Raw genomic sequence first — 10538 nt, 5'->3', positions numbered from 1 at the left:
TTGGACTGAGTAGGCAATTTAGAAGTAAAGTCCTCTCTCGGCGTACGAAAACCACACTGTGTAAGTCGCTTCTCATGCCCATGCTGGTATATGGCGTAGAAGCATGGACAATTACAACATCCGGTGAGGCGGCTCTTGGGGTGTTCGAGAGAAGGATTTTGCGGAAGATTTACGGGCCTTTACGCGTTGGCGACGGCGAGTACCGCAAAGAAGATGGAACGATGAGCTGTATGAGCGTTTACAACGCCATGGACATAGTGCAGCGAATTAAAATACAGCGGCTCCGCTGGCTTGGTCATATCGCTCGAATGGACTCCGACGCTCCAACTCTGAAAGTATTCAACTCGGAACCCGCTGGTGGTAACACAGGAAGATAGTGGCCGTCATTGCGATGGAAAGGGCAAGTGGAGAAGGACTTGGTTCACTTGGCTTTTGCAATAGACACCAGTTGGCACGAAGGGAAACGACTGGCGTACTTTGTTGAACTCGGCTAAAATCGCTTAGGCGGTTATTAGCACCAAATAAGAAGAAGAGTAATTAAAGCTAGCTGATCACAGGCATATTAGAGATTGAATCTTCCTCGTCTACTTCAAATGTATCAACGATCGGTTGGTGATTTCTAAAAGACAAAAAATGTGATATACCAACATATTGACTTTTTAGTTCTTTATCCACCGGTTTGCGCAAAAATAAATACACACAGAAGCATGGTTGTATCAACTCCAAGTACGTCCATAATTTTATTTCTTAAGTTTCCCTTATTTATCATTAAATGGTAGACGGTAAACATTGTCAGTTGCAAAACCAGCTACTAATATCCTTGTTAAGATTATTAAATATTATTTATGGATTTGTTTAATTTGTATTTAGTACTTTGCCAAGGCTAACTACTACATGCGAGTATAAGGCAACTGTGCAAATCAACAAACTATTTGCAAACAAACAAACAAGTGCGTACACAAGGATAAAGATACATTGTGGAAAAGTGTGAATTCGTAAATAAGTAAATACATACACAGTACACGCAGTTGCATGCTCGGTTGCACAACAAAAAGGCCAATGCCTCCGCTTACCTCACGGACTCGTATCAATGTTATCCACTATGTGTTGTTACATAGTATGATGCAAATATTGTTAGCATATGCGAAAAGATGCGTAGGCAAAGATTGAGCTGGGCTAACTACACAAAAGCGCCCTTTTTTCCAAACTTCAATTTACTGTAGCAGCGTGAATTTGCTGCGGTTTGAGGAAGAAACTATTTTCTTAAGAAGGTAAACTTATGCTATATTTTTTAAGTGGCTATATGTATGTATGTATATACGTTTATATATTGGGATGTACTATGCTGTAGGCGCACGATTAAATATGTTTTGGACTTCAAGTTCGCTTTAGAAATTTTATTGAATAATAAGCGTACAAATCAGTTGTTAACAAATTATTTTCCAAGTAAAGGTCATCGGTATAACCTGTCTTCCGAAAACCACCTTAGGGAGAAGATGCATATGGAGGAATGAATGAAGGACACCTTACTGGCTGAACCCTTTGACCGATAACACTTAAAAAATACCGCTCCCAAGGATGATAACAGTAATGGTCTTTCCAAGCATTGCATTCTTTCATCTAAGTAATATATGCTCGATATCATGATGCGAAAATTTCTCACAACTACTGAAAAAATACTCAATACTCAACACTTAGAAATCCCGTTTAGGCATAGCGCTTGCTCTGCATGGTCCTCAGCACCTGGTTATTTAGCTCAGTTAAAGCAGTTTCAGAGGGCTTTCATTTCCGGTAGCCGTGCTGACTGGAATGTATCAGGCTTCAGAAATGATGACAGGATTTTCGATTTAGCTGCGTCACATGCGTCCTTCTCCGCTTTGGCTGAACGAAAACAGCCTTAACTGACCTTCGTACCTCCGGTATGCATCGAAAGGAGATACTGGCTCTGTAAATATACTTAAATACATGCGCTTCATAGCCTCTAAATACTGCATTAAAGGTGGGAGCAAGACATCAATATCCCTTGCAGGTGCCCACTGTGGAACCGTACGGCCAAACAAGTAAGTTTTAAAGGATTGGTGTCAACAGAGGGCACCAGTAGTATTTAAGCATGCCGGACAATAGCGCAGTCAAGTTCATGTTAAATTGTCATCATTTAACAACATTTTAAAGCATTTTTATCATTTAATCAAAGTGTAAAAAAACATATTTTTTTCTTGAGACGACTATGTCAGCTTTTGTGACTATAAAACTCCATTCATGGGAAATATTGGTATTTTTCTTCCATCTGATGGAAAATGCGGCAGAAAGTCATCGGCTGCTATGTAAGGCTTACGAAGAGCACACAACCGAAAAGGAGCGCGAAGAAAGGACATCAAAGTGTGTAGACGCCGAATTGAAAAAAAATTTTGAACGGGACCTGTGCTAATTCCATGAAGATCTTGCGACAATATTAGGCGTGACTCAACGAGGTAACTCATTGCGATTGCAAGCCGTCGATCAAGAATGTTAGAATAAAAGACTGCGCCCATCAGAGAGGATTTTTGAGAATAATTTTTTTGTGCTGTCACACTGGTGCTGTTTCGAGTGAGAAATAGCAAAACGCCAGCAATAATAAAAAGAAAAACAGAAGAAGAAATTGTGCAAGAAAAACGCAATCAAGTTGCAAAAGTATGACGTAATACCGAGAGCGGAATAGCGGTACCGAGATGAAGGCCACCTTTGTTCTCTACATATTCGATATTGGTATTATCCAGAAAGTCAGACACTGGGTGCCTCACAAACTCAAACCAAGAGATATTGAACGGCGTGTCACTGCTTCCCATGTGCTCCTTCACCAGTACAGAGCGTTTTTGCATTTTGTTGTCACTGGAGATGAAAAATGGATTCATTATGACAATCCTAAAGGCTAGAAGGCATATGTTATATGCGGACCATCGACGCCAAAGCCAAATACCCAGGGCAGCAAGGTAATGCTCTGCGTTTGGTGAGACCAAAGGGGATTCTGGTATCTGGACGAACAGAAGATCAACGGGGCTCTCTGCAGACAATAACTGATGCGATTGCGGAAACCCGTCTAGAATGGGCAAACGGACATTAGTCATTGATCCTAAACCATGAAAAATGCTCACCCGCATGACGTACTTACCTCGATGGTACCGGATGGAAGTCCTTATCAAAAAGTTAATTGACACCTTTGTAAGCTACAAAGACGAGCAGTATCATTGGGGCGGAATCCATTTATTGCCAGAAAAGAGGGAAAAGTTCACAAGCCAAGTATATTTGTTTACAAAGGCACGTATTTCACCAGTTCGTTGGGCTATTGTTAGTTTCCTCTGCAATATAGCGAATCAAGTAAATTACTCCCTTGTCCAGCGCTTTGCTTTCGCAGAGCCTTGATAACACTTCCTACGTATATTCACTGCTGTGTGGTCCTGAAAGCTATGTTTTAGGTTTAGGCATTACCTGAAAAGACACCAAACCCCTGATACCAAAGTAACTAGTTAAAAAAAAAGAAAACGCCACGAGAGGCTTTGGGTATAATTCGGTTGATAAGGTATATGAAGTCGTGTGAGGTACACCATTGCCAAGAGTTTTCTCGTCGTTAATGCTAATAAGATGAAACTCATCTGGTTAATAAGGAAATATAAGATACATATCCCACGCAACTCTTCGCCCAATTTGAGGAATTCCCCCAGGCGCTTTTTTATATAGTCCCATACTTGGGCTTTATGCTAGCTGGCAAATAAAGAAGGCATCCGCGAGGGAATTGGTAAAAGATGGGGTCTCTCCTAAGATTATTTGCAGGTTCTATTACACAAAGTCCTTCCTGCTTCATAGAGAAGACTAGACACTAGTCAGAGAGTTGGAGCGGATAAAGCGAGCCCACTTATTGGAATCAGTGGGTTGACATGACATCACTGAGCTCTAGCTCTTTTCACATCTCCGCTAGGGATTACTAAAGGGGCGACAGTAGTTGGAACTTCTATATAGATGGGTCCAAGCTAGAAGAATATTTTCCACGGAACTCTCCATCAATCTGAAACATGATGGAAGGAAGCAATCGATTGACTGTTAATTTGCGCGATATCGACAAAGGAGGTAACTATCTAGTCTGATAGCCAAGCGACAATCAGGGTTTTCGGCTTAAGCTTTTGATTGTTTCGTTGTTCATTATTGCGACAAAAAATACTTATATAATATGGTGAGCTACACGAGTTATAGGAAGACGAAGTTTCACTTAGTTTGCGCCTGTGTACCAAAATTTTTTTCTGTCAACGGTCCTGCCTCGAATCTTCGAGTACTTATGTATATTTATGCCATGAAAAGTCTTGCCACAAAAAACCAGCTGCCTTTCTGAGGTGTGGAGAAGTAGCAGCTTCCCATTCAGTGTGTTTAAATCACTGCTCGCACCACAAATTAGAGTCGAAGCTTGGCCAAAAAGCGCTTGCGCCTAGTTGGAAATAAATACATACAGAAACATACATACACATTTTTGATATCAGAACATTATCGTGCGCCTTTTTTGCACTTTCTTGCATCGCATACGTCAGCTATAATCTGACTCGCATTTTCTGTTAAGAAAAATTGCCGTAAAGAAACAGTCTACACACATACATATCTACCTACGTTTGCACATACATATGTTCATACATACGTCTAGTACATAAATCTATTTGCTTAGTGTTAACATAATCATTTTCCCCCGTTGCAGTATTTGCACAGACTAAATAATAAATTGGTGCACAAGACCAAAAATTATCAGTCATTTATCAAACTTTTGTTCTATAATTTATCGTAAATATACACACACACACACACACACACACACATACATATGTACGTACATATGCACATTTATAAGGATGTAGCATTGCATTTGAAGCGTATTGTTTCATTCAGCGTGTGCCGATCGCAGCCAAGCGGATCATCATCGTGCACGCATCACACACCCTTAACGAAAGAATTGGCGAAATCGGAGCGCAGCGGGCACACCCTTCATTATATGGACTCGACACATTTCACTTTATTGATGATGGGCTGTCAATCACTTTGGTGCATTGCCAAATCAAAAATCAAACAAACTAACGACAAATGTTAAAAATTAATGGCAAAATTTATAATTTATTATAGCGAATATACTTACAGGCAAACATATGTACATTTGGGCACATGAGAGTGTGTGTACATATTCAAATGGTAGATATGTATGTATGTAAGGTTGGCGAAAAATCAAATGTGCACCACAAATCATTGTAGAAATGTCACGTTCTAAGTAATTTTTGCTTTTGTCTGCAATTAAAGATTAATGACCACTACAGTTCGTAAAACAATTTGCCGTCATTTCAAAAACAGATGTTTGGAGAATATAAAAGTAAGCCATAGAAATGAATTTAGAGACATCTATACCACATATGGAAGTAATTGAGGTATGTTATAACTGGTGCTAATTTTAAAACTATAGGTTTGTAAAAAAACTTACATACATATCTTTTTAGCCAGCTATATCGATATTGAAAGGAATTTTCAGATGAAAAGTTATTCAAATGTCTTCTTACTGACGGGTTCCGGGATTTAGGCATATAAGGTTCCCCAACGTTGAACTGGAAATAATCATAGGGAAATTGAAGCGCTAAACTCCATGGTAACAGAGTCTGGATTCACAAATAGGTTTTAAAAATTTTCTGTGCCTTAAACACATATTTTGTTAGTAGAAACACGGCAGCTGTGACTCTCAAATACTACTTTTTTAAACGAAAATTCAACTACGTCTTTTGTCTCTTTACCACCCTTGTACATACTTAGCTAAGATCAAAAATAAATGCCGTGTGCTTAAGCACCTCAATAACTCAGAGATGCCGAAATGATATTTAATCATTATCTGAGATAAACTTATTAGAGGCTGGTTCAATGCCTTAACTCTTTACGAGCTGGGAATTGGCCTGTCTGGCAGTCCATAAACAACAACAGGTTTATTTATTTATTTAATTAGTCAAAAAACACAATGGTTCTTACTGACTACTCACTTAGTGCTAATACAAATCATTCCAAATTAGTGCGAAGATAAATTACGACTAAAATAAAAATTGCTACATTGGTTTATTAAATGCATGAGAGTTAAAAAGATGAATTCAACAGAAGAGTCAACCGATTCTTAGTATTTGAAAAATCAAACGAAATGGAATTCGAGATCTCATTGAATTCGCGAAGCGCCCGTGCAATTGGTGCATTGGATTCATAATTGGTTTTGAAAATCTTAAGGTAAAAAGGGTAAGAGCTTCGTAAAGTTCTTGCCGGAATAAGAAAGTTTACGCGTTGCAACACAAACTCACTATCAATGTTCCCTTGAATTAAATTAAAAACGAAAGACAGCGATAGTATTGACCTTCTGCATTCAAGCGACTTTAAGTTTATTAAAAGCAGGCGAGAATTATAGGATGGAATAGGGTCCAAGAAATTTAAACATCTTAGAGCGAATTTCAGAAACACCTTTTGCACCCGTTCAATTCTTGCTATAGCAAATTGGTGATACGGTCTCCAAATGAATGAAGCATATTCCAGCCTGGACCGAACAAACGCAGTAAACAATAATTTAATTGTGTAAGGATCTGTAAAGTTAGCACTATTTCGTCTCACAAAACCTAGAATCGAGTAGGACTTCGAGATAATAAAATTGATCTGACTTGAGAAAGAGAAATGTGAGTCAAAAATCACTCCAAGGTCTTTGATCTCATCCACAGATTGAAGGACATTATTAGAGATATTGTATGACGATTGCAGAGGATCACGAGATTTGGAGTACGTGACTTGACAACATTTTTTAATATTTAAAGATTCAAAGCTAAAATTCCTTCTGACAGAGGATAGATTCAAATTACTAAAATTTAGAGAAGAAAACTGATTACATTCGGGAAGATTATAGAAGTCTATATTGTCTCGGACAAAGTTAGATTGGAAAAACTCGGTAAATAAATTGGCAACCTCACACGGAGAGCTCGCCACTTTATCATCCAAACACACGGCAGCTGGTACATTCGCACATGACTTGTTGGATTTAATGAATTGCCAAAAAGCCTTAGGACTCGATTTAATATTATTCTCAACACAACACTAAGTATGTAATTACGGTAAAGAAATTTGTTTAGGCAATTAAATTCTTTTAAATAACACTGATATTTGATGCAGAATTATTGGTTCTTAGTTTTTATATACTTTTTGTAGAATTTGTTACGCAGATTTTTAAGTTTCTTTAATTTAGGTGTATACCATGGGAACTTATAGCACCGCTTTTTTATTTGCGGAATATTAGAGAAACATATATTCAACAGTGTCGATTTAAATGCATTAAAGCAGTCAGTGACATTTAAGCCAGAAAGCATGTCATGCCAATTAATAGCACATAACAGATGAATAAGCCTAGAGAAGTCACAGGAAGAGTAATTAAAGGCAATTGTGTTGGCCGGTTTGTTGACGGAAAATGCATAAAATTCGACTCTAAGCAGCATTGAAACATAGTTTTTGTTAGCAGGAGAGAGCGGAAAAAGACATTGAGAGATAGTAGAATCAAAGTTGCCAGAAACGAAAATGAGATCAAGAGTTCTATTAAGTTTGTTTTCAAAATAATGAATTTGAACTAAATCTAAACTTAAGAGATTATCAATAAAATATGATTCAAGAGAAGTTGTAATATTGGTTGGTATTAGCCCAAAGTTGGAAAAATGTTTTGACCATGACCATTAACCACACAAATCAGTGGCCAAACCGGAGCACGCTGATAACAAGACAGAAAAAGAGTGGCGAAAAGTGCTCTGGCACGATCCTAACTGCAGATTAGGCCTTAATCTGTGACGTTAGCGAGATTCGAGTGGGCTGACTGATTATTACCAGAACTGAGGGTCAATTTCAAATAAATATTTAAACAACACTTAGGTTTAATTTTGGATCGTTATTTAAATGCCATTTACCTTCCGTTGGGTTTCAGATCAACTTTATTTAAAATGCCAAACAAGTGGCAACACTATTGCTTGCTCCTTGAAATTGTTCTTGCATTTGTTTGTTTGTTTACATTTTGTATTGAACAACTGATTTTTCTTTGGCAAGATTGATAACCTATCTATCAATCTTGGTTGTTTGGTACAAACACAGGGTTACATATCTGATATCTCATATTTAAATAGTCAATATTGGTCTTTTAAGTGCAGATTAAATGTATAATCTGAAAATGAATTTTTGAAGTTAATCAACAATATCTACTACCAGCCAGCGTGGTTGATTGCATCGACTCTAGTGGACACAACAACCCAGGATTTTAATTTGCAGAGATGGCAAGAAATCACATTCCGTTGAAGGTTATCGTACGAAAACCAGAAATATGGTATTAGCCTTAAAGAGAGTGTCACACGATTGCGAATATGCTCAAAATTTGGTGCAAATCGTATCCCAATCGTGCAAATGCGCGAATATTTTTCTTTGTCCCAATTACGAAAACCTATTTGTTCAAATTTTTCAATATAAGTTCGCTGTATTGTACCAATCGTATGACTACACAAAAACAAATTGTAGTCCGATTTATTTATTTTTTATTTTTTACCAATAGCCCAATATAAAAAATGTACAAATCAATCTGTACAAATGTACCAATCGGGTGACACTACCTTAAGAGCTCAATGGTAATGCGGCAAAATGGAAATAGCGAGCACATCACAATCAAAATGCTTCACAATATATGTATCTTGGGCCATCGTCATTTTGTTGGGAAAAGTGCTGAGGGCAGGAAAAGAAAGGTGAACACAGATCTGAGTCCCTACATAAACCGACCGTTTCTTGCTTAGAAAAAGTCCACTCGGAGTAAACCTATCGGCAGTGGGCTTCGTAGATATACAGTCGAGTCCAAGAGAGAAAGACACACAGCCTGCCAACTGACAAAACTAGTGCCATTAAACAAAAATTTAAAATTATCAGACATTTCAACCCAGAGCTACCCGACCGAATCTGGAGATTATTTAAATTTTCCTTTCGTATTTAGCGTTAAATGGTGCTCAAGGTGGAGTCTCTGCAAGCTGGACGATACCAGTTTTATAAAAACTGCGGTACCAATTAGATTATTGAGAATACAATAAACATGTCGAACAGAAAACCTCCTCCTTTTTTTGAAGTCGGTTAAAAATAATTAGAAGCTAACCAATTTAAATCCATAAAAAAGCAAGGACCGAGAACGCTTGGTTTAGCTCTGCCCGAGAACAAATGGTAGTGTCATGAATCTTCCCACAAAACAGCCAAACTGGAGCAAAAGTATTGAGAACAGTTAGAACGGAAAAAAGGTTTGTGAACGATTCCTAAAAGAACAAAACGCGAACAAAACCCTCGGGAACGTTTTCAAGAAGAACATAATGAGAACGAAAGTTTCGATAACGTTTAAAATGAGAACAAAATACGAACGAACGTATCGAAAACTTTTTCAAGGAGGATCAAATAAGGACAAAGGTCTGGCGAACGTTCTGCTGGAGAACAAAACAAGAACAAAAGTTTTGAGAACTTAACGTTAAACATTGCAAGTTGATAAAAGCGTTGTAATTTGAGAGGGGTATCTGCGTGTTGGTATGGTAAATCGATTGTTAATTTTAAGCCAGAGAAAAGCTGAATCATTTCAAATAACTGTCCATTTATTGAACCATATTCTTTTTCTGTGCAAAATAAAACAAAAAAAAAAAAAAAAAAAAAATNGACTTTATTGCACAATTATCATTAAGTTCTTGTTTGATTAATATTAATATTCAAACATTTCAAACTAGTCGAACGCTATGTTCCGCTTCGTTCTCTGTCAGGAAGTTCGTGAGACTTTAGTTCCCTTAATTGTTCTTCGAGAGAAAGTTCCTTAGATTTTTGTTCCCGTTTTATTATCTTAGAAATGTTCCCGAAAGTATTGTTCGCATCTTGTTCTCTTTGGGAACGTTCCACAGGGTTTCGTTCTTATATAATTCCCATAGAGAACGGTATCGACAATTTTGTTCTCAGTTCGGTTTTGGTTTTGGTTTGGTTTCTTAAGAACAAAACTGCGAGAACGACATTTATTTAGTTTCGATCATACCATTTGTTCTCGCATTTTTGTATATTTTTTATATCTGATAAGAAATGATTTAAAACAAAAGTTTTTGAGCTCATTAGATTAATTAAAAATGCACATAAAAATAAACAAGATTTTTTATATTCGTTCTCAGCGCAAGCAAATAATCTACATTAGTAGACAAAGTTTAAAAAAGTATCAGTAAATATTTACCTTGGCCAAACGATAATCAGAAGGCGTTTAAGTAGCAGCTGATATGCAAGATCCTTTTAAGTAAATTCGGATGCCGACAATTAGCCGCCGCCACTAAACAAAAACAACAGGTAAACACCTAGAAATGGTAATCGTATATACATACACAAATAACGGGTGATTTTTTTGAGGTTAGGATTTTCATGCATTAGTATTTGACAGATCACGTGGGATTTCAGACATGGTGTCAAAGAGAAAGATGCTCAGTATGCTTTGACATTTC

General features: G+C 37.4%; 1 long non-coding RNA gene across 1 annotated transcript in view; it reads right to left on the bottom strand.

The window, feature by feature from the left end:
- Positions 1–9809: 9809 nt before the first annotated feature.
- LOC108359634 (uncharacterized) overlaps positions 9810–10538 on the bottom strand; it is an 18353-nt gene continuing 17624 nt past the window's right edge. Inside the window, exon 3 of the long non-coding RNA XR_001846965.1 lies at positions 9810–9900. This is a non-coding gene — a long non-coding RNA (uncharacterized LOC108359634). The remainder of the gene's footprint in view (positions 9901–10538) is intronic.

Source organism: Rhagoletis zephyria, unplaced genomic scaffold (genome assembly GCF_001687245.7).
Source record: "Rhagoletis zephyria isolate East Lansing unplaced genomic scaffold, Rhagoletis_zephyria_1.1 Rzeph_scaffold_00426, whole genome shotgun sequence".
In the NCBI taxonomy this organism is placed as follows: Eukaryota; Metazoa; Arthropoda; class Insecta; order Diptera; family Tephritidae; genus Rhagoletis; species Rhagoletis zephyria.
Note: the sequence above shows the minus strand (reverse complement) of the source record. Positions and strands in the feature narration are given on the sequence as shown.